Source organism: Ovis canadensis, chromosome 22, assembly GCF_042477335.2.
Source record: "Ovis canadensis isolate MfBH-ARS-UI-01 breed Bighorn chromosome 22, ARS-UI_OviCan_v2, whole genome shotgun sequence".
NCBI classification, from domain to species: domain Eukaryota; kingdom Metazoa; phylum Chordata; class Mammalia; order Artiodactyla; family Bovidae; genus Ovis; species Ovis canadensis.
The window spans coordinates 51152944-51178963 of NC_091266.1; the positions used below are offsets into that span (position 1 = coordinate 51152944).

The 26020-nt window shown below is 39.0% G+C and overlaps 1 protein-coding gene across 3 annotated transcripts in view; it reads left to right on the forward strand.

The window, feature by feature from the left end:
• ATRNL1 (attractin like 1) overlaps positions 1 to 26020 on the forward strand; it is an 809337-nt gene that overhangs the window by 351281 nt on the left and 432036 nt on the right. The window lies entirely within an intron of this gene.

Sequence of the window (26020 nt, forward strand, 5' to 3'; positions counted from 1 at the left end):
TGAACTTCTTAGTGTGCCCTTTCATCAGCAGATTCCTCATGGCCTCAGTGAATGATGCGTCCATGGAAAGTAATCTTCTGGTAGTTCTTCTGACCTTACATAATACATTCTTTCTGGCACATTTTCTCCTGTCAGCCTCTTTTATCTTTCTCTTCCATCTTCTCAGGGAACTCAGGCATTTCCATTTCATTTTGCATTGGCCATTGCTTTATCCAGACTTCTAAGAGTCACTTCTTCTTCAACTTTGCACTATCCCCTGGAGTCTTCCATGGGGTATTGCATTTCCTGGTCCTGAGACTGTGCACCAAAATTCATGAATTCTTGCTGATTCCATCCCCCAGGATCAGATACCACTGATTTCTAATTCCTGTTATACTCTCCTTGGCTGTGGCCATTACCTGCTAGCCAATTCTTGCAACTCTTCCAAGTATATAATCTCCTTTCTTTCTTATCAGGCCAAGATGCATTACTACTACTACTAAGTCACTTCAGTCGTGTCTGACTCTGTGTGACCCCATAGACAGCAGCCCACCAGGCTGCCCTGTCCCTGGGATTCTCCAGGCAAGAATGCTGGAGTGGGTTGCCATTTCCTTCTCCAGTTTTCCTTTAAAATCGGAGGAAGTTACAGTTCAGTACAGACAGGCAAAGTCGTATCCGTCTCTTTGTGACCCCGTGGACTGTAGCCCACCAGGCTTCTCTGTCCATGGAATTCTCTAGGCAAGAATACTGGAGTAGGTTGCCATTCCCTTCTCCACAAAGATGCATTATACTGTCCTTAAACCCTAGGCATCAGTCTAGCAACCAGGAGAGAAGACGCTGACAGCTTGTTGAGGGAACAACCCTATTGTTTCTATAATTTTTGAACTGACTTCCTCAGAAACATCCATCTAGATATTTCATTTTAGATGTTCCTATCTCATATTTCAAGAGCTCCAATTTCCCCAACCATGGCCATTGTCTTTACATAAGAGGCCTGCTCTAGCTGAACAGTCTGTCGTCTCTGGAACTCCGCAGCTCTCACCCTTGGATCATTACTCTGCTGCTCATTCGTATTGGTTCTTCCACTGTCAGGAATAAGGGTCTGAATTAAAGCTATAAAAGAGACCCTCTGGCTCTTATATTTAGCCTGTAGTATTTGTTAATGGCCTTCAGTCTCTCATTAGCCCTTTGTAGGGTTAATGCAAACATTCAGTAATTATCCAACTCCACTATCTTTTGAAAACATTTTTCCCAGATCGTCACTGGTGAAATCTTTAGCAGTTGAAGTCTTCTTCCAGGGATGACTCAAGCCAAGTAGTGAGTGAGCCAATTACAAATCTCAGTTTTACCTCCTGATATCTCAGACCATGAGTCCTCAGAGAAGTGGAGATCAGAATGGCATCGGCCCTGCAGTAAATGTATTAGGGGGAACTCTTGTGACGGAGAGATCAGGGCAGAAAGGGAGAGATCTTTTAGACCACAGTGCCAATCTGACATTCGTGAAGTAGAGCAGGAAGAAAGGAAAGTTGAGTGAAAGAGCCTAATTACAGTGCAGTGTAATTTAGATTACATTGCAGTCCGAGAGTCTGACAAGGTCAATGTTGAGTCCTCAAGTCAAACTGCATGTAGAGGAGTTACTCAAATCTTTGTTAATATGGTGTATTACATTGATGCTCTTTATATGTTAGACCATCCTTGCATTTCAGGAATAAATCCTTCTTGGTCACCATATATAATTCTTTTAATAATAATAATTTCCCTTTTTCTGTGTCATTGTTCATAAATGACTTTGGTATCAGGATAATGCCGGTCACATAGACTGAGTTAGGAATTGTTTCCTTTTCTTTAATGTCTGGAACAATTTGAGAAGGATTGGTATTAGTTCTTTTTGAAATGTTTGGTGGAATTCATCAGTGAGGCTATCGTCCCCAGGCTTTTCTTTGTCAGGAGGTTTTTGATTACTGATTCAGTCTCTTTACTAGTCATAGTTCTAGACGTTGTCAGTTTTTTCATGATTCAAACTTTTGTGTAGCTTTTGTGTTTTCCTAAAATCACAAATTCCTAAATTGTCCATTTCATCTAGGTTACACAATTTGTTGGTGTGCATTTGTTCATAGTACACTCTAATAAATCCTTTCTATCGTTATAGGATGAGTAGTATTATCTATACTATATTTATTTTTAATTTATTTTTAGTAAGTTGAATCTTCTTGCCTTTTTTTCCCCCTTATTAAATCTGGTCAAAAGTTTGTCAGTTTTGTTTTTCTGTTTGAAGAACCGATTGCTGGTTATGTTGATTTTTCTCTATTATTTTGTATTTCATTTATCTCTGTTTTAATCTTTATTATCTCCTTCCTTTCGCTAACTTTGGGTTTAGTTCTTTTTCTGATTCCGTAAATTTAAAGTTAGGCTGTGGATTTGAGAGCTGTTTTTCCATGAGAGCATTTATAGTTAAACCTTTCTTCCTTAGCACTGCTTTCACTGAGTCTGATCAGTTTTAATATGCTCTGTTTTCATTTTCATTTGTCTCTAAGTATTTTTCTGATTTCCCTTGTGATTTCTTCTGTGAGCTGTTGGTTGTTCAAGAGTCTGGTGTTTCATTTCCCCAAATTTGTGAATTTTCCAGGTTTTTTTCTGTCAATTTATTTCTAGCTTTATTTTGCTGTGGTTGAAGGAGATACTTTTCATGATACCTATTATTTTAAATTTATTGAGACAGTTTGTGACCTAAAATATAGTATAGCCTAGACAATATCTCATGTGCATTTGAGAAGAATGTATATCCTGTTGTTGGGAATGTGTTTTATATATGTCTGTTAATAGTTGATTTATTGTGTTCTAATTCTCTGTTTCCACTCTTCTGTTTATCTGATGTTCCTATCCATTATTTAAAGAGGAGTTTGAATTATTGTTTTAACAATTTTGAATTCTCTTTGTCTCTTGTGAAATTTTGGTCTTAATTTATATCTTGTTTTGTGTAGGCTTAGTATCATTTTGTTAGAATTTCCTTCATAAGTCTATTTTATTACTTTCAGCATTTTTTATCTTATTAGATTTTAAATATTTCTTGTACACCACAAATATCTGGACATTGTTTATTCTGTTTTAATAATCTGAAAAATCTCTGACTTTAGAAGTGACAGGTTTAATGAATTTCTATTTATTGTGATTACTGATGTATTTTAGTTTTTTCTTCATCTTTTCACTTTTTAAAATGCTTTCTCAAGTCATCTTTCTTCCTTCTCCCCTGCTTTCTAAGAAATTGAATATCCTTTTAATATCCTTTATTTTTTTCCTTTTATCAGTTTAAGAATTATACATTTTATATTTTTTCTTTGATGACTATATTTAAATTTTAACATGTATATTTCTTCTAACCAGCATTAGTGTTAATCACTGTCTTTTTTTTCTACTCCTAAATCATATAGGAACAGTAGAAAATTTGAAACTTCCGATTTTACATACAATTGTCTAACTTTTAATTCATTTTCTAATTTCTAATTTTAATTTATTTTTTAAGATAGCCTTATTGAGATATGTAAAGTGTAACATCTATTTAAATCATAAAATTCAATGGCTCTACAGCCATCTTCACAGTAATTTTATAACATTTTCATCACCCCCAAATAAACTCTATACACATTTGTAGTCATTTCCCATCCCTCTCAAGCATCCTAAGTTTTAAACAGTCACTAATCTAGTTCCTGATTTCAGTGTTGACCATCGGGTGATGTCCATGTGTAGAGTCTTCTCTTGTGTTGTTGGAAGAGGGTTTTGCTATGACCAGTGCATTTTCTTGGCATAACTATTAGTCTTTGCCCTGCTTCATTCCGCATTCCAAGGCCAAATTTGCCTGTTACTACAGGTGTCTCTTGACTTCCTACTTTTGCATTCCAGTCCCCTATAATGAAAAGGACATCTTTTTTGGATGTTAGTTCTAAAAGGTCTTGTAGGTCTTCATAGAACCGTTCAACTTTGGTTTCTTCAGTGTTACTGGTTGGGGCATAGACTTGGATTACTGTGATATTAAATGGTTTTCCTTGGAAATGAACAGAGATCATTCTGTCATTTTTGAGACTGCATTCAAGTACTGCATTTCAGACTCTTGTTGACCATGATGGCTACTCCATTTCTTTTGAGGGATTCCTTCCCGCAGTAGTAGATATAATGGTCATCTGAGTTAAATTCACCCATTCCAGTCCATTTTAGTTTGCTGATTCCTAGAATGTCGACGCTCACTCTTGCCATTTCTTGTTTGACCACTCCAATTTGCCTTGATTCATGGACCTGACATTCCAGGTTCCCATGCAATATTGCTCTTTACGGATTGGACCTTGCTTCTACCACCAGTCACATCCACAGCTGGGTATTGTTTTTGCTTTGGCTCCATCCCTTCATTCTTTCTGGAGTTATTTCTCCACTGATCTCCAGTAGCGTGTTGGGCACCTACTGACCTGGGGAGTTCCTCTTTCAGTATCCTGTCATTTTGCCTTTTCATACTGTTCATGGGGTTCTCAAGGCAAGAATACTGAAGTGGTTTGCCATTCCCTTCTCCAGTGGACCACATTCTGTCAGACCACCATGACCCACCCGTCTTGGGTTACCCCGTGGGCATGGCTTAGTTTTATTGAGTTAGACAAGGCTGTGGTCCTAGTGTGATTAGATTGACTAGTTTTCTTTGAGTATGGTTTCAGTGTGTCTGCCCTCTAATGCCCTCTTGGAACACCTATCATCTTACTTGGGTTTCTCTTACCTTGAGTGTGAGGTATCTCTTCACGGCTGCTCCAGCAAAGTGCAGCCACTGCTCCTTACCTTGGATGAAGGGTATCCAACCTAGATAGCATATTCAAAAGCAGAGACATTACTTTGCTGACTAAGGTCTGTCTAGTCAAGGCTATGGTTTTTCCTGTGGTCATGTGTGGATGTAAGAGTTGGACTGTGAAGAAGGCTGAGTGCTGAAGAATTGATGCGTTTGAACTATGGTGTTGGAGAAGACTCTTGAGAGTCCCTTGGACTGCAAGGAGATCCAACCAGTGCATTCTGAAAGAGATCAGCCCTGGGATTTCTTTGGAAGGAATGATGCTAAAGCTGAAACTCCAGTACTTTGGCCACCTCAAGCGAAGAGTTGACTCATTGGAAAAGACTTTGATGCTGGGAGGGCTTGTGGGCAGGAGGAGAAGGGGACGACAGAGGATGAGATGTCTGGATGGCATCACTGTGTCAATGGATGTGAGTCTGAGTGAACTCCGGGAGTTGGTGATGGACAGGGAGGCCTGGCGTGCTACAATTCATGGGGTTGCAAAGAGTCGGACACAACTGAGCGACTGAACTGAACTGAGTCTAGTTCCTATCTATAGATTATCCTATTCTGAACGTTGTCATATAAGTGGAATCATACAGTATATATTCTTTTGTGACTGGATGCTATCACTTATGACAGTGTTGACAAGATTTGTCCATGATGTTGTATGTATCAGTGCATCATTGCTTTTTATTGCTAAATAATATTTCATTGTATGGATAAGACACATTTCATTTCTCCTTTTTTGGTTGATGGGCATTTGAATTTTTACCTCTTTTTGGTTCTTGTGAATTTGGTTCTTGAACATTTGTGTTCAAGTTTTTGTGTGGCGATATGTTTTGCTTCTCCTGAGTATGTACCTAAGAGGGGCAATGATGAGTCATATGGTAACTCTGGATTTAGCATTGTGAGAAACTGGCAAACCATTTACCAAATGAGTTGCACCATTTTACATTCTCACTAGGAATGTATGAGGGTTCAAGTTTCACCATATTCTCAGTAACACTTCTCTTTTTATCTCTCTTTTTTTGGTTATAGCCATCTTAGTGGGTATAAAGTGCCAAAAGAAATGGTGATACTATTTTGGAGGATCCAGAAAAGAAAGGTTTAAGAATCTAAATAATAGAAAAAGAAAGAAAAAGTAGGAGTTAAGCAATTAAAAACAAGAATAATCAAAGATAACCTTATAGAAATAATAATATGAGTGGGAAGAATAATTTAAAATTAATACAGTGATCAAGATTTAGGAAAATGAAGCAATCATGTTGTCCACGAAGATATTTTAAAAGACAAAAAGGAGAGATGTAATAAGGAGAGAGGTAAACCTAAGTCATTAGTATCAAAATGACATAGCCCACAGGGGTATGTGGTATAAACATTCTTTTTTTTAATGCTATGAGAACAAAGAACACTGGTAGAATGAAAAATAGAAGTCCTCCTCTTCCAAAGTAAAATTATGATAATAGATATGTTAATGGAAACGAGGCCTGAGATACAGATTTCCCTAAGTAGAAACCATAAATTACATCTTATTATATTGGAGGTTTCTTGAGGAATTCTCTCCCTGGTTTTGCTATAGAAGCAAACAGACATATAGGTCCCAACTGTTCTTTTAAACCAAAATATCAAATATGGCTCCAGTAAAATGTGCCAAGTTTATTGCAACTTAGCTAAACCAGTGCTCCATGTCTCATTTTCAATGCTGAGATTTAGAACACTATGGAGTGAAACATACTTCTGTAAGAGTGATATCAGTAACATCACATTTTCACCAGAATGTTGACTAACAGTTCAAATCAACATGTCCTAAACTTTCTGTCTTGGCAAACAGCTCTTTTTTCTATTAATAGTATTTTCTAGCTCAGGTATGAATGAATGAATGAATGAAGTCACTCAGTCGTGTCTGACTCTTTGCAACCCCGTGGACTGTAGCCTACCAGGCTCCTCTGTCCATGGCATTTTCCAGGCAAGAGTACTGGAGTGGATTGCCATTTCCTTCTCCAGCAGATCTTCCCAACCCAGGGATTGAACCTGGGTCTCCCGCATTGTAGACAGACACTTTACTATCTGAGCCACCAGGGAAGTCATAGGTACTGCTACTTCCCCAATTCAATACATTTCTCTTAATCCATGTATAAAACCTGATTCTGCCTTCATTCTATCAATCTATTATATTCAAAACAACAAAAATGATTTTTAACATAAATTATGAGAATCCATTGTTTTAAAGCTTCCCTTCACATTTATAATTCAAACTACACTTGCAAGTTCCTCTGAAACCAGCCCTAATTATATGCCTCCTCTCTTATTCTCCACAAATTTGCTATATTACAGTCTCTTTTTCTTTGGAGGTATCTGGTTTATTTCTTGTCTGTTTTGTTTTTCATTCCTATAAAGTCTTTTAAAATTTATGTGCAGTAAAATTCCACTTGGTGGGATACAGCCATATGAATACTAAAATCTGTATAGTTTCTTGTAATCATCAGCTCTACCATAGACCAGTTCCAGAATGTCCAAGAATCCTTCTTAGGGCTTCCTTTACACTGATGCTTTTTCTTCATCCATAAATCCTGGCACCTATTGGCTGGTACCCTGTCTCTAGAGTTTTGCCTTTTCCAGAATGTCATGTTCATGGAAACATACAGTATGTTATCTCCTGAGACCGATTACTTTCCATTGGCATACTCCTTTTAAGATTTATCCAAGTTGATTTTTTTTTTCCATCAGTAATTCATTTCATTTTTGTTGTTAAGTGGTATTCCATTGAAGGAATAGACTCCAGTCTTGTTTATTCATCCACCCTTGGATAGATATGACTTGTTACACTTTTTGGCAACTATGAATAATGCTGCCATAGACAAGATACATAACTTGTATAGGGATTGTGCACATGTAAGTTTTTGTTTCTTTAGGATAAATAGCTGGAAGTGAGATTGCTGAATCATTTGGTAAATGTATATTTATCTTTATAATAACTGCAACTATTTTTTCAGAGTGACTGTATCATTTTGCTTTGCCACCAACAAAGTATGAGGGTTTTGGTTGTTTCAAATCCTCAGTGCTTAGTACTGTCAGAATTTTTTATTTTAGCCATTCAGATGTGGTAATATCTTGTTAGTTGCTCAGTCTTTTCTGACTCATTGGGAACTCATGGGCTGTAGCCCTCCAGGTTCCTCTGTCCATGGGATTCCCAGGCAAGACTACTGGAGTGGGTTTCCATGCCCTTCTCCAGGGGATCTTCCTGACCCAGGGATTGAACTCTGGTCTTCCACATTGCAGGCACATTGTTTACTACCTGAGCTGTCAGGGAAGCCCATGGTAGTATCTTATTATTCTAATCTGCATTTCTCTAATGGCTGACATGGAATATCGTTAAAAGACTGGTCTTTCCTTTTGAAATGCCTTTGCAACTCTGTCAAAAATCTATTCATCTAGTTTCCAGTCCCAGGAAACACTATATAACCATACATCTCTCTTTATGTTCCACTGGTCTCAACTATAAAACCTGGATGATGTGCTTGGGTAGTTTCATTGGATAGATCAGGGAAGAATACCAAAATTCAGAAACACCCTGAAATGTTTGAAAGTTACTGGTTTTTCCCCTCCAGTCTCCCCTGACTTGAGCCTCAATGTGGTGTGAAAACTTAAAGTGACTATTGTGGTCTAGACAGAAAACATCCTGGAAAAATCTTCCAGTTCTTTTTTTTTTTTTTTAATTTTTGGTCACGCCTTGTGGCATATGGAACCTGGGAGCCACAGGTTTCCCTGACCAGGGATCAAACCTGTACCCAGGTGCAATGGAAAGCAAAGTCTTAACCACTGGACTGCTGGGGAAGTTCCCAAATCCTCTATTCCTGACTTATTCTGTGGAAAAGGAAATTATTAAAGCTGTAAAGAGAGTAGGGGAGATCCACCCCCCAATTTTCCTCTCTTTTCAAAAATTTACTCATCCCCAATTCCAAGCAGCCTGAGGCAGTGACATTAGCTGCAGCTAAAATGCCTGGGAGTATAAAGCTGGTAGGGCAAGATCTCTAAGAGCTGCAAGTCTTCTGGGTAATGTGGGACTGTGATCACAGGAGAGTCTACACAAGTCCATTGCTTTTCCCTCTTCTCTGTCCTCCCAGCACAGAATGTGGTCCAGTCACAGAAATGGGTAGTTATGTGCCAGAGGAAGGAAAAGTGAAGTCCAGAAAAAGTTTGGGAAACATCAGAGAGAGAAAAGCCATCCCATAAAGTTGAACTTTATATGACAAAGGTCTGTATAGTCAAAGTTACGATTTTTCTGATAGTCATGTATGTATGTGAGAGTTGGACCATAAAGAAAGCTGAGTGCCAAAGAATTGATGTTCTTGAATGGTGATGTGGGAGAAGACTCCGGAGAGTCCCTTGAACAGCAAAAAGATCAAACCAGTCAATCAATCCTAAAGGAAATCAGTTCTAAATATTCATTGAAAGGACTAATGCTGAAGCAATACTTTGGTCCTCTGATGTGAAAAACTGACTCATTGAAAAAGACCCTGATGATGGGAAAGACTGAGGGCAGGAGGAGAAGTGGATGGCAGAGGATGAGATGGTTGGATAGCATCACTGACTCGATGAACATGAGTTTGTGCAAGCTCTAGGAGCTGGTGATGGACAGGGAAGCCTGGCGTGCTGCATGCAGCCCATGGGGTCTGTTGGAAAGAGTTCGACACGACTGAGCAACTGAGCTGAACTGAACTGAAAGTTGAACCTCTGGAAGCTTCCATATGAGGCTCTTTTCCTAATTTCCATACCAAAAAATTTAAGAAAAGGCTAATGGTTAGAACTCTTCCCAGGCCTTAGACAGAATCCATAGGACAGACTCAAATAGAACCGAAAAAGTTTTGGGTACATTGTAAGCATAGCCTACAGATACCTAAAATAAAATATCTGTATAATAATACCAACATCTCTATAGGATAAAGTAAGACCTCAGTCCCTCTGTAAGTTGGATACATTAGAGAGGGCTGTGATGGAAGTGGGCCATTCTTCAGCTTGATTAGCAAGTCAGTGAGTATCTGTCAATATTTATTCATATCTTTAAGAAAAACTTTATTATATGTTGGATCTGTTAACCATCCATATTGAGAAAAGTAACATTTGACTTCTACTCCATACTAATAATGAAGATAAATTCCAGGAAGAAAGGGAAAACAATGAAGTATCTAGAGAATAATATGGGAATTCTTCACATCCTTAGAAATAAACAGAACACACAAAGCACATCATAAAATTACAGTAAAACTAACAATTTTTGTCATCAGAAGATGTCTTTAGCATCATGCGAAAGCAAGCCATCCAGGAGTACAAAATACTCACATCCTATATAAAGGACAAAGGCCTTATAGTCACAATGTATAACATGTAAGTCAAGAAAAAACTGTTAAATCTCATTAACTCTCCCCTAAAATGACAATAGACTTGAACAAGCAATTCATGAAAAAGGATATAAAAGTGGCTAACAAAATATCAAAATGCATTCCATTTAGTTTTTATTAGGAAATGCAAATTAAAACCACAGTGTAATACTGTTTACTGTTCACCTGTCATAGTGGCTGGAAGAACAAAATTCTGTTGTTAGTCACTCAATTGTGTACAAATCTTCATGACCCTGTGGATTGCAGCACTCCAGATTTCCCTGACCTTCACCATCTCCTGGAGTTTACTCAAACTCATGTCCATTGAGTCGGTGATACCATTCAACCATCTCATCCTGTATTGTCCCCTTCTCCTTCTGTCCTTAGTCTTTCCCAGCATCAGGGTCTTTTCCAAAGAGTTGGCTCTTGATAGAAGCAAGGTCTGATGCTGTAAAGAGCAATATTGCATTGGAACCTGGAATGTCAGGTCTATGAATCAAGGCAAATTGGAAGTGGTCAAACAAGAAATGGCAAGAGTGAACGTCGACATTCTAGGAATCAGCAAACTAAAATGGACTGGAATGGGCGAATTTAACTCAGATGACCATTGTATCTACTACTGCGGCAGGAATCCCTCAAAAGAAATGGAGTAGCCATCATGGTCAACAAAAGAGTCTGAAATGCAGTACTTGGATGCAATCTCAAAAACGACAGAATGATCTCTGTTCATTTCCAAGGCAAACCATTCAATATCACAGTAATCCAAGTCTATGCCCCAACCAGTAACACTGAGGAAGCTGAAGCTGAACGGCTCTATGAAGACCTACAAGACCTTTTAGAACTAACACCTAAAAAAGATGTCCTTTTCATTATAGGGGACTGGAATGCAAAAGTAGGAAGTCAAGAGACACCTGGAGCAACAGGCAAATTTGGCCTTGGAATGCGGAATGAAGCAGGGCAAAGACTAATAGAGTTTTGCCAAGAAAATGCACTGGTCATAGCAAACACCCTCTTCCAACAACACAAGAGAAGACTCTACACATGGACATCACCAGATGGCTGATGGTCAACACCGAGATCAGATTGATTATATTCTTTGCAGCCAAAGATGGAGAAGCTCTATACAGTCAACAAAAACAAGACCAGAAGCTGACGGTGGCTTGGATCATGAACTCCTTATTACCAAATTCAGACTTAAATTGAAGAAAGTAGGGAAAACTGCTAGACCATTCAGGTATGACCTAAATCAAATCCCTTATGATTATACAGTGGAAGTGAGAAATAGATTTAAGGGCCTAGATATGATAGGTAGAGTGCCTGGTGAACTGTGCAGAGAGGTTCGTGACATTGTACAGGAGACAGGGATCAAGACTATGCCCATGGAAAAGAAATGCAAAAAAGTAAAATGGCTGTCTGGAGAGGCCTTACAAATAGCTGTGAAAAGAAGAGAGGCGAAAAGCAAAGGAGAAAAGGAAAGATATAAGCATCTGAATGCAGAGTTCCAGAGAATAGCAAGAAGAGATAAGAAAGCCTTCTTTAGCAATCAATGCAAACAAATACAGGAAAACAATAGAATGGGAAAAACTAGAGATCTCTTCAAGAAAATTAGAGATACCAAGGGAATATTTCATGCAAATATGGGCTCGATAAAGGACAGAAATGGTCTGGACCTAACAGAAGCAGAAGATATTAAGAAGAGGTGGCAAGAATACACAGAAGAACTGTACAAAAAAGATCTTCATGACCCAGATAATCATGATGGTGTGATCTCTAATCTAGAGCCAGACATCCTGGAATGTGAAGTCAAGTGGGCCTTAGAAAGCACCACTACGAACAAAGCTAGTGGAGGTGATGGAATTCCAGTTGAGCTATTTCAAATCCTGAAAGATGATGCTGTGAAAGTGCTGCACTCAATATGCCAGCACATTTGGAAAACTCAGCAGTGGCCACAGGACTGGAAAAGGTCAGTTTTCATTCCAATCCCAAAGAAAGGCAACGCCAAAGAATGCTCAAACTACCACACGATTGCACTCATCTCACACGCTAGTAAAGTAATGCTCAAAATTCCCCAAGCCAGGGTTCAGCAATACATGAATTGTAAACTTCCTGAGGTTCAAGCTGCAGAGGAACCAGAGATCAAATTGCCAACATCCGCTGAATCATGGGAAAAGCAAGAGAGTTCCAGAAAAACATCTATTTCTGCTTTATTGACTATGCCAAAGCCTCTGACTGTGTGCATCACAATAAACTGTGGAAAATTCTGAAAGAGATGGGAATACCAGACCACCTGACCTGCCTCTTGAGAAACCTATATGCAGGTCAGGAAGCAACAGTTAGAACTGGACATGGAACAACAGACTGGTTCCAAATAGGAAAAGGAGTACATCAAGACTGTCTATTGTGACCCTGCTTATTTAACGTCTATGCAGAGTACATCATGAGAAATGCTGGACTGGAAGAAGCACAAGCTGGAATCAAGACTGCCGGGAGAAATATCAGTAACCTCAGATATGCAGATGACACCACCCTTATGGCAGAAAGTGAAGAGGAACTCAAAAGCCTCTTGATGAAAGTGAAAGTGGATAGTGAAAGAGTTGGCTTAAAGCTCAACATTCAGACAACAAAGATCATGGTATCCAGTCCCATCACTTCATGGGAAATAGATGGGGAAACAGTGGAAACAGTGTCAGACTTTATTTGGGGGGCCTCCAAAATCACTGCAGATGGTGACTGCAGCCATGAAATTAAAAGACTCTTACTCCTTGGAAGAAAAGTTATGACCAACCTAGACAGTATATTCAAAAGCAGAGACATTACTTTGCCAACTAAGGTCTGTCTAGTCAAGGCTATGGTTTTTCCAGTGGTCATGTATGGATGTGAGAGTTGGACTGTGAAGAAGACTGAGCGCTAAAGAATTGATGCTTTTGAACTGTGGTGTTTGAGAAGATTCTTGAGAGTCCCTTGGACTGCAAGGAGATCCAACCAGTCCATTCTGAAGGAGATCAGCCCTGGGATTTCTTTGGAAGGAATGATGCTGAAGCTGAAACTCCAGTACTTTGGCCACCTCATGCAAAGAGTTGACTCATTGGAAAAGACTCTGATGCTGGGAGGTTTTGGGGGCAAAAGGAGAAGGGGACGACAGAGGATGAGATGGCTGGATGGCATCACTGACTCGATGGATGTGAGTCTGAGTGAACTCTGGGAGATGGTGATGGGCAGGGAGGCCTGGTATGTTGCGATTCATGGGGTTGCAAAGAGTCGGGCATGACTGAGCGACTGAACTGAACTGAACTGATCAGGTGGCCAAAGTATTGGAGCTTCAGCTTCAGCATCAGTCTTTCAAATGAATATTCAGTGCTGATTTCCTTTAGAATTGATTGGTTTGATCTTCTTGCTGTCCAAGGGGACTTTTAAGTATCTTCTCCAACACCACAATTCAAAGCGATCAATTCTTCGGCACTCAGCCTTTTTTTATGGGCCAGCTCTCATATGCATACATGACTACTGGAAAAACCATGGCTTTGAGTTTGTGGACCTTTGTTGACTGTACAGATCAAATGTTGGGGTGGTCATGGAACTGTAAACACTTCTTGTAGTCTAGAAGTTGGTGCAGCAACTTTGAAAATAATTTGACTATATTGTAAAGTTGAGTTTACACATCCTCTGTCGATCCAGTATTCAATTCCATCAAAGGTCACGTTAAACACATTTATAGTAGTGTGTTTCAAACAGCTAAAACCTTGGTATAACCCAAATACTTAAAACTAATAGAATATGGAACAATGAAAAAGAACAGATTAATCCTCAAATAACAATATGGATGGCATTCATCAATAAAGTGTTGAACAAAAGAAGCTAGAAATAAAATAATATTTTAAGGTTACATTTGTATAAAGTTCAGAAATAGGCAGAAACAAACTGTGGTGCTAAAAATTGTTATGATAGTGATCTATGAGGAAGAGGAGATGGGTAAAGTACTGCTTCTTTATTGGGATGGTTGCTTGTGAACGTGCTAAGTCACTTTAGTCATGTTGGACTCTTTGCGAGCCTAAGGACTGTAGCCTGCCAGGCTCCTCTGTCCTTGGGATTCTCCAGGCAACAATGCTGGAGTGAGTTGCCATACCATCCGTGACAGAACCCATGTCTCTTATGTCCTCTGCATTGACAGGCGGGTTCTTTTCACCACTAGCACCACCTGGGAAGTGGTGGTTACGTTATCATTTCTGTATGTGTGCTGTGCATTAATGTTTTAGGAAAACTGTTTAAAAACAGTGTTTACTTCTTTTAAAGTATTTAGAACATTTTGTATTTGAAACTGTTTATCCTATCTACGAGGTTTCAAAAGGTATGCTTTAAATAAAAGTTGAGTGTAGAAAAGAACTATATACACTGACCTTGATAATTTTTGTGTAAATTTGTAAGATTAAGGTGTTATTCACGTACATGATTTTTAATAGGAGGAGTTTATCAGGAAGATCTTCCTTATGATATTTTGCTTGCCTTTTTAATAGTTTGCCAGCAAGGCTTTAGAGCACTCTGTTTTCTGTAAAATATTTCAAGAAAGGAATGTATAGTTAACAAATGTGCTCTGTAGATTTTTAAGTCTATTAGCAATTTTGAGGGGTTCATTTTGATATTTTTCTACAAATTTTTCATAAATGTTATCTGTAGTAGATTTTATGGATTCTTTTCCAACTTTATTTAATTCCTTCCGCATGGCTGTGTAATGATGATTAAATTTGGGAGGAATTGATCTCACACCAGCGTCATGGGTGGGCTAAAGCCAGTAAGTTCATGGCCTTCAGTTCACCAAATGATTGATTAATATTGGGTGTGCATGACTGTGTGTGATGTAAATCTGGAACTGCTACATTCTTTTTTTTTTATCTAAGAGGAAAACATTCCTGAGAATTAAGCTGATGCACAACAGAGTATGTAGCTCAGAAAACAGAGAGAAATGTAGCCAAAGCCTTGACCAGAACAGACCTGCAAGCTGTTCTTCTTTTTACTTTGAGGAGGGTCTGTTCAGGCTCCCATAAGCAACTAACACAGACTGAATGACTGCAACAACAGAAATTTTATAATCTCACAGTTTTGGAGACTGGGATGTCAGATCTGAGTGCCAGCATGACTGGCTTCTGGTGAGAGCTTTCTTCTTGGCCTGCAGATGACTGCCTTCTTGGTGTGTGTTCTTCTGGCCTTTTTCTCGGTACGAGTGCTTGGAGAGAGAGCACAAGCTCTATGATGTCTTTTGATATAAGGGCACTAATTCTGGTGTCTCAGGGCTCTACCATTATGACTGCATTTAACTGTAGTCACTTGGGGCTTCCTGGGTGGCACTAGTGGTAAAAGTACCCACCTGCCAATGCAGGAGACATAAGAGAAGCTGGTTCGATCCCTGGGTCTGGAAGATCCCATGGAAGAGGGCCTGGCAACCCACTCCCATATTCTTGCCTGGAGAATCCCATGGACAGAGGATCCTGGTGAGCTACAGTCCATAGGGTCGCAAAGAGTTGGACATGACTGAAGCGACTTAGCAGGCATGCACAGACTTAGTTACATCCAAAAGTTCTTCCTTCTAAATATAATCACATTGGGGTTTAGGGCTTCAACATACAGATTTGGGGGGTGCATTTGTAGCATTCTGCCTCTAGCCCCCTAGGTCATGTCCTTTTTGCATGCAAAGTACATTTATTCAATCCCAGCAACCCACAAAGGCTTCATTCATTCCAGAATCGACACTGAAGTCTAAAGTCTCATTGAAATATCATCTAAATCAAATGTGGGTGAGATTGGGGCCTATCATTTAACCTCGGGCAAAATGCCTCTCTAGTCATGAGCCTGTGATACCAGGCCAGTTATATTATTCCAAAATACCATGGTGGGATAGGCACGGAATAGATATTCCCATTTCAACAGGGAGAAAAGTAAAGGAAGAAAGGCATGATGGGTCCCAAGTAAATCTAAACCCTAGCAAGACTACTTCCATCGGACCTTTAAGATTTGAGAATACTCCTCGTAGGTTCAGTGTTCTCCCTCCAGGCCCCCTGAGGGGGCAGTGTCACCCCCATAGCTCTGTGGAGTAGCCCTGCTGCTGTAGCTTGACGAGCTGACCCTGATGCTGCAGCTGTGGCTGCAGCCTTGGCCCCAAGGCCCTTGGTGGTGGCATCCTGGTCCTGCAAAACCAGACTCCACACTCTGAAACTGAGGAGCAACCATTCTTGTCCCCTGGGCCTGTGGTGTGAGTAGGAGCCCTAAAGATCTCTGATTCACCTTTGGAGTCATTCTTCCCTTTTCTTAAAGGATAAAGCATGTTTCTAGCTGAACAGCCTTATGTTCCCATCTTACAGAATCAAAGAAACCTTACCACCTTCTTTGATTCCATCTTATTTTCTGTTTCCTCTAAACTCATGGTATCTCCCCTGGTATTATCACTTCTCTTTTCCTGGCTTACGCTGAAATGGCTGATTAATTCCATGAGTCACACCCACGATGTTTTTATAAAATGGTTCTTCAGCCACACTCTTAGTATTCTCTTCAGAACAAGCTCCCCCCACTTTTTTTTCCCATATAGATAGACTGAGAATTTTCAAACTCTCCAAATTCTGGTTGTCTTCTGTGTATTAATTCCCACTTCAATTCATCTCTCTCCTCTTGAGTTTATCTATGAGCAATAAGGAGGACCAAAGCTACATCTTCAATACTTTGGAACCTCCTATGCTAAATACTCAATTTCAATGCTTTCGAGTTCTACCTTCCACAAAACACTAGAACAAACTTCAGCCAAGTTCTTTGCCATTATAACAAAGATGACCTTTTCTCCATTTTCCAATAACCTATTGCTTGTTTGCATCTGAAACTTTACCAGAATGGCCTTCAGTGTCCTTATGAATATCAGCATTCTGGTCTTGATTATTTATGTGTTTTGTAAGAAATGGAAGCTTTCTTTCTAGCTGTCCTGTTTTTTTTTGTTTGTTTGTTTGTTTGTTTTTTGAGCTTACGTCATACTTGGCTTTAATGTCTATCGATGGTCCTTTCATAGCAATCAAAGCTTTTTCCAGAATACACCTCAAAATCCCCCAGCTTCTACCCATTACCCACTTCCAAAGCTGTTTCTGTATTTGTAGATATTTGATCCCAAAATCTGTCTTAGTCAGCTCATGCTGCTGTAACAAACATGGAACTGAACGCAAACAACAGAAATCTATTATCTCAGAGTTCTGGAAGCCAGCAAGTCCCAGATCAGGTTGCCGGCATGGCTGGTTTTTGATGTGGGGCACTTACTGGCTTTCAGATGGCCACTTTCTCCCTGGATATTCCTTTGGCCTTTCCTCAGTGTGTACCCATGGGAAGAGGGAGAAATGGGCAGAGGGGCAGTAAAGAGAGAGGGAGAAAGTATGGGAGTGAAAACACTCTCTAGAGTCTCTTCTTACAGGAAGACTAATCCTATTGCATCTGGTTCCCTGGCTTACGACTTTATTTAACCTAATTAGCTCCTGAATCCCCTGTCTCCAAATATAGTCACGTTGGGTGTTAGGGCTTCAAAAATATGAATTTGGGGAGAACATAATTCAGTTCATAGGAGGCAGTGTCCATTCTAAAGGAGATCAACCCTGGGGTTTCTTTGGAAGGAATGATGCTAAAGCTGATGCTCCAGTACTTCGGCCACCTCATGCGAAGAGTTGACTCATTGGAAAAGACTCTGATGCTGGGAGGGATTGGGGGCAGGAGGAGATGGGGACGACCGAGGATGAGATGGCTGGATGGCATCACGGACTCGATGGACGTGAGTCTTAGTGAACTCCGGGAGATGGTGATGGACAGGGAGGCCTGGCGTGCTGCGATTCATGGGATCGCAAAGAGTCGGACACGACTGAGCAACTGAACTGAATTGAACTGAGGAGGCAGTGTAAAATCTGTTTCATTCCAAGGCCGTTTATCCCATTTTGTGTTAGTTTGTGTTACTTGTATTTGAAATCATCTTAACTGACAGTGCTTCTAAAGTGTAGTTAACTCTTGCTTATCAACCCTCAAAAATGTTTGTAGCAATTTATGCTGTGAACATATTGCTTCTCCAGTTTCACCCCCTAGGCTTTGCTGGGGTTTCATCTTTGCAAATATGATGATGGAAACAAGTAATTTTAAAAAAATATGCAGATGTATTGCATTCTAAGTTGATAATTTACTTTGTGAACATTTTAGTTGGTTAAGACAAAAATATCCTTTAATTATTAGGAAGGTGTTTTTAAAAGCTTTAAAATATTTTTTCTGCAATAGTAGTAATTAAGAAGTAAATGAGCTTTTATAATATTATGTTTCTGTATTTCAAAACAATTCCCTAGTTTGTACATTTTTTTTCAGAGAAATAAAAGCATCTTTTAAAAAATGTATTTAAGGCAAATTTTATGATCACTTAACCTAAATTTCTATAAAATCTTGACAATATTATCTCTTTTTGCATTTGGCTGACTAGATTACCACTAGAGAGTATTTCTTTGTCACTAAAACCCTGCTTTACAATATAACCTTACACCACACCATGTTACTTTTCTTGAATTCTTTTTAATTTTCCCTAAATGAGAGTACCTAATGACTTCCTTATTTTTTCACATTAAAAATCTTTTCCATAATGACCGTTTTATGAAGGCTCAAATCAAATTATTGAAAAATCTCTCCCTGAGTTCCTATGTTTCCTTTTTTTTTTTTTTAATCGCTGTAGCTTATACATTTGCTTTTAAGAGTTTCTTTTCTTTTCTGTTTTTCCTGTTTCCATTGGGAGGATTTTTTGAAGGGTGTTTAATGGTTCCCATCTTCTAGACTATTATACAGCAGACTTAAAAAAATAAAATAAAAAGACAGCCCAGTTACCTCCTGTACCCCTGCCCCACTCCATGATACCTATACGAAGGAACAATCCAAGCTATTGTAAAATACAATAGAAAACAAGACATGAAAGACAGCAGCAAAACTAATTTTTATCTGACAAACTTGCTGCAATATTAGATTAAAGGATGTTTGATGTTGCCCATTAAGACCTTTCACCTAAGAAATATACTAGGGAAAAGCTAATTGGAGCAGATAAACCCAGAATCTTGCTCACTTTAGATAATAATAATACAAAGTTCATGTATCACTCACTTAAAGTTCAGTGTGCAAAAGGGAACAGGTGGAAGGGGCAGAGTGGTACAGAGGGCACTGTGCTGCCAGTGAAATCAGACTGATGAAAACGTTGTCATTCTTCAGGCTTCCAGGACTGTCAGTAGGTACTGGCATTTTCTAACAGTCACAAAAGGATGAGTGTAACATTTCAATTATGCTGTCTAAGTTAAGTGTTTTCATTTATTTGTTTGCCTCTTAATAAAGTGAATAACAGCTTCCCTGGTAGCTCAGACCGTAAAGCGTCTGCCTACAATGCGGGACACCGGGTTCGATCCCTGGGTTGGAAAGATGCCCTGGAGAAGGAAGTGGCAACCCACTCCAGTACTCTTGCCTGGAAAATCCCATGGACCGAAGAGCCTGGTAGGCTACAGTCCATGGGGTCTCAAAGAGTCGGACACGACTGAGCAACTTCACTTTAATAAAGTAAAAGTCCTTAATTAATTGGATTTTATTTTATGTAGCTTTTTAATAAGAACTGTAAGTTTTATTTGCTGTGTAGTTTAGTAGAAATAAAAAAGCTTTATGAAGTATTTACTTTGCCATAAGGATAATAATGTCAAAAAAGGCATTCAGTTTCAAAAAAAAGGATAAGATACTCAAATCAATTAACACATTTTATTCAGTTAGTGAAGGTTTAATGATAAGTACTATATGCCAGGAATTGAGATATATTTTTATTGAATTTTTAATATTTATTGGAGGTTATTAGAATATTAGAAGAAAATTTGCTTAAGCTATTTATTGATTTTACCAATTTCTCATCAGGATAATCTCTGTTTACATTTTAGTACCAATCTAGTATGAATTAACATAGAAAACATGCAGACCCCTAAAGTGTATATCCCCTCTTCTCAAGGAGAAAAAATCATTAAAACTGAAAAATTTTATACTGGCTTTCTGTATCGTTACAAAAGTAACACACTTTACCTGTGTCATGAAATTTAGGTCAGAAAGATTAACTTCCGAATGGAGAAATTTGATAAGTCTTGACTGTCCTAAACTGAACCTTGATCATGTAACTATTTTGGAGGGGAGGATATTGTGAATTACTGATTATCAAATATGAATACTTTTTATTGGTATTTAGGTTGTGTTTAATCATTAAATGTGAATGGATTTTGGTGCTTATACTATTGCCTACTACTGCAGACATTGTGAGAGAAACAGTTGGCAAGATGTGATATCTGACTGAGTATAAAGGATGATAAAATTGAATGTGTTTTGACATTTTACCTGGAAAATAATAGACAAGGCAACATAAAGGGGAGGACTTGAAATTTAAGACTTTGATAACTTTGGCAATTTACATAAATACTTCATGACCTCAACTTTCTCATCTTTATTTTTTATTTATTAATTTTTTTTTACAGAAAAATTAAGTAACTTGTTCAAGGCCATCAATTATTTTCTCTTTCATTCTCAAGAAAAACAGTTTGTATTCTTATGAGCATGGGATTTATAGTCTTACAGATTATGTCTTGCTCCACTTCTTGGCATAGTTAATTTATCAGTATATTCCAAACATGGCAGAGAAACAGACTAAAAGGAACACATACCTCTTGTAAAAATTAAATAAAAGAGTCATTTTTCTACTCTGAAAACATTCTGAGATAATTGGAGTTTGAAGAGTAAATAGATCCATAGACACGCAATTATATGGGTGGATGAATTAATAATTGAAAGTCATCTTTTTTTTTTCTCTCTCTCTTAGTCTGTGTCTAGTACAACCAAGTATCTAAGCAAATTTTTTTCTTTTTTTTAATTTTTATTTGTGCTTTATTTTACTGAATATATATCATGTGTGATTGTGGTAATGAAAGAATTAATGCATGTGAAACACGTCATGCAGTGCCTGGTACATATTATTCAGTAGATGTTAGTTCCTTTTATTATGAATGTTAGTCTTGAGTTCAGTTTGTATATGGCAGATTTATCTCGTCTGTTAAAATTCTTACAGGGTAGGACTTAAATTCAGATAAATGGATCCTTAGATTATATATAAATTATCAATTCTCAGTACCATATTTCAACAGTTTCATGTTAACCTGGAAATAACATGGGAAGTGTAACTGCTGTGCCAGTAATTCAGACTAGAACAGGGTTTAACACTGTTGGCAGCTTGGGCTGGGGAAAATCTTTGTGATCGGGAGGTGGACTGGCCTCTCTATTGTAGCATATTTATCAGCATCCACTTGTGTCCACCAAGTGTTGACAACCGAAACGGTCTCCAGCCACTGTCAAATGTGCCCTGGAAGGCAAAACTCTCCTGATTGATAACCACTGGGCTAGAGGAATCATGTGAGTGTCTTCAACTATATAAAGAAGTATTAGCATATAGAAGAAGGAAATGACTGATTCAGTGTAACCCAGAGACAGAAGCAGCACTGATTAATTAAACTTAGACAAGTTAATAGAAAATTTTATAGTGTGATGCTGGGGTCCAGCCCCGGTGGATCCAGAGAATTTGAAGCAGGGATGGAGTCGGCGAGGAAAGACTTATTTACTCCGAGATATAAAGAGAGATTAGGAAAGAATAGTGCAGTAGGAAAATTAGTGGAGAAAAGAGGCTGAATAACTTGGTTTATGCGTAGAACCAATAAAGTTCCAAGACAAGGAACTTGCACCGTCTACGTAGGCCACCGGCGCCTGCTTGAATAGCAGAGGGTGCCCCGCCTTGGGCTCCCTCTCGCGTGGGTTTTAGAAGCCAGGGCAAATAAGTATACACGGTGAGCCTCCACGCTCCAGATGGGAATTCAGCCAGAAAAGGGAGAAAAGAATGACATGGGGGAGCCAAGCATTGGTGCCAGACCCACAACTTTATTTTCAAAAGCAGCTTGTATACCCAAAGTTGTACATAAAGAAATAATGGAATATGCAGAGTTATGCAGGGGCAGCAGTCCTGACCCTTGATGAGACCAGGCTTTCGTTTTGCATACCTTCCCATGTACAAAAGGTCTCAGGTGGTTTACATTATCTTCTGGCCAAGACGCCTGTTAACATTTTTATGGCTCTTTTCCTAAATGTCTATCAACCAGAAAACTCTTCTTCCCTTGAAGTGTTTTTTCTTTAATCTGCGTCACCCTCAAAATACTAAATAAAGTTACATTCCTGTAGAACAAAGGTGCAGTGGGTTGTAACAAAGAAAGTACTTAACTCAAAGATCTAATGTTGCTAATACCAAGGCTAATACCTGTTTTTTCTATATACCAACTATATCTACAAATAAAAGATATGAAAATTTGGCAGCAAGTATTGGCTCAACAAATGAAACCCTTAATCAGTCCTATTCTAAATGATTTTGACTCCTCTGAAGCCCCTACATTCCTAGGATGTTTTAAGCTTCCTGTGCCTCTCCTGGTTGGGAGGCCACAAACAATCACATGCGCAGCTGTAAGAGTCCGGCAGGCAGGCTAGAAAGCCATCACAGGGGTTTTTGGATTGAAACACTCTTATTATGCCCAGGAGACTTATTATCTAAAAGCTCTAAATTAACTTTTTCCAGAAAAAGGTGGTGGGGGGACAGCTCCCTGTTAATGTCAGAAGAGTAGGTGGAAAGCATAACACAGTAAAGCAGGCAGACTCTGGTTTTGGGGCAGATGCACGAGCAAATCCAGCAAGGCTCCCTTAAGGCCCAACTCGCCTTTGCCTGTAGGGCCTCTTAACCTCATGACCTTTGCCACAGGCAGGACTCCTCGTGCTGGCTCCCGGCAGTGTGAGCTATTATCTTAAAAATAAAGTGCACTAACATGAGTCAGCATCTTCTTAGCTACCACGAATATTTAATTAGGCTCTGGGGTTCTGCTGGGAATTTCTTTCCTGGGAGGGAGTCTGAACTAAATCTCATTCAGTTTAGTTCAGTCTCTCAGTCGTGTCCAGCTCTTTGCGAATCCATGAACTGCAGCACATCAGGCCTCCCTGTCCATCACCAACTCCCGGAGTTCACCCAAACTCATGTCCATCAAGTTGGTGATGCCATCCAACCATCTCATCCTCTGTCGTCCCCTTCTCCTCCTGCCCCCAATCCCTCCCAGCATCAGAGTCTTCTCCAATGAGTCAACTCTTTGCATGAGGTAGCCAAAGTACAGGAGTTTCAGCTTCAGCATCATTCCTTCCAAAGAACACCCAGAACCAATCTCCTTTAGAATGGACTGGTTGGATCTCCTTGCAGTCCAAGGGACTCTCAAGAGTCTTCTCCAACACCACAGTTCAAAAGCATCAATTCTTCGGTGCTCAACTTTCTTCACAGTCCAACTCTCACATCCATACATGACTACTGGAAAAACCACAGTCTTGACTAGATGGACCTTTGTTGGCAAAGTAATGTCTCTACTTTTTAATATGCTGTCTAGGTTGGTCATAACTTTCCTTCCAAGGAGTAAGCATCTTTTAATTTCATGGCTGCAGTCATCATCTGCAGTGATTTTGGAGCCCCCAAACATAAAGTCTGACACTGTTTCCACTGTTTCCCCATCTATTTCCCCTGAAGTGATGGGACCAGATGCCATGATCTTCGTTTTCTGAATGTTGAGTTTTAAGCCAACTTTTTCACTCTCCTCTTTGACTTTCATCAAGAGGCTCTTTAGTTCCTCTTCACTTTCTGTCATAAGGGTGGTGTCATCTGCATGTCTGAGGTTATTGATATTTCTCCCGGCAATCTTGATTCTAGCTTGTGCTTCTTCCAGCGCAGTGTTTCTCATGATGTACTCTGCATAGAAGTTAAATAAGCAGGGTGACAATATACAGCCTTGACGTACTCCTTTTCCTATTTGGAACCAGTCTGTTGTTCCATGTCTAGTTCTAACCGTTACTTCCTGACCTGCATATCAGTTTCTCAAGAGGCAGGTCAGGCATCTCTTTCAGAATTTTCCACAGTTTCTTGTGATCCACACAGTCAAAGGCTTTGGCATAGTCAATAAAGCAGAAATAAATGTTTTTCTTGAACTCTCTTGCTTTTTCCATGCTCCAACGGATGTTGGCAATTTGATCTCTGGTTCCTCTGCCTTTTCTAAAACCATAAGATATTCTCACTTTAGCAGGTTTAATGACTTTTATTTGGTAATGATTCCAATTGAGGTCTCTTGAAGCCATGAGAGTAACTGACCTCTTTCTCTGAGAGCAAGAGTAGATAGCAACATGGTTTTTGTGAATAAAATTTCAGGGATGTCCGTAGTTTAAATCAAGGAATCTGGAATGTAGTCTACCTTCGTTGACCCCATAGTGTGTCAAGAAGTATGAAAGGAAGCCAAGAAAATAAAGTGTTCAGAAGGAAAAGAATGGATGGTTGGTATTGTCAATTGAGAAGTAAAAGTCATTTGATAGAGAAAAAGACTAGTTTCTTTAATTTTTAAAAAGTGAGGAAAGTAGTCACTAAAATGTTGCATACTACAGAAACATTATCAATACCAACAGTTTTATTAGTATAAAAATTAGATACAAATTTAATAAGATACTAAATAAGACGAGGTTATTAGAAGATTGACATGGCAGTGGCTATGTGGACCACTTGCTCAATCAACTAGAGAAAGCTTCAGGATTAATAAAATAGGGTTATTGCTTTTTATTTTTTAGGAGATGTGGGACTTGAGCACTTCTGAAAAATTGAATTTAGATGAATAAATGAGTTTATAAATATTTGGGAAAAAGACAATTATGTAAAAACCAGAAAGGCACCTCGGTGGTTGATCCTGGGGAATATGTAAAACAACTGGTTGTGAGATAGTGTGCAAGCTCAGCGTTCCTAACAGGTGGGGAGGAAAGAGTTTGAGGCTTGCACGGCTCATTTTGAATTTTTGCTCTCTCACTTAGACTCTGTATGACTGTAAGCAGCTTGCTTTGAACTTCTCTGAGCATTGGATTGTTCTTTTCTAAAATGAGAATAGTATATCCTATCTGGAAATGTTCTTAGAACAGTGTGGCATACCTAGCACTTATCTGGAATGTGTTCCTACTCTGTATCGGTGCTGGAGTTGTGTCTGTCATCATCATTGAAAGCTATTCTAAGATCTCTAAGTGAGGCAAGGAGGAAAAAATACACTTAAGGAGAAAAAATATATGTAAGGATTTGACAAGAGAAGAAAGTGTCAACATTTACACTGCTCATGAGTGAATCAATTGATGAATACAGCAATTATCATTTAGGAGTGAAGACCAGGTTTTTTTTTTTTTTGTAATGACCAGTGCCCAGTGAATTTGTAGTGGCCCTATTCCACTCACTTCTGGGTCTTTTGATAGCATGATCTTTGACCACAGAGCAAAGGAAGAGAAAAGAAGCAGTAATGTATGGCTGGGGTTGATTAATCATATTCACATACATCTTTTATTTTGAGATTTATCAGTCTCAAAGTACTGCTAAAAATGTGTATTCACCATTATCATTGTCTGTGGCATATTATACTTTATACGTATTGACCACATGTATATACATTGTAACTGAATTATCTCTTAATTTACACATTGGCATATATAGGGATTCTCAACTTCAGTACAACTGATGGTTTGGATTGAATAATTCTTTGTCACTGGGGGTAGTCCTGTGCTTTTCAGGATACTTAGTAGCATCCCTGGCCATACTCACTAGAGTCTAGTTGTACTTCTCTCCCACTGTGATAATCAGACATGTATTTTGTTGTTCAGTTGGTAAGTCATGTCCAACTCTTTGCGATCCCGTGGACTACAGCACGTGAGGCTCCATGTCCCTCACCAC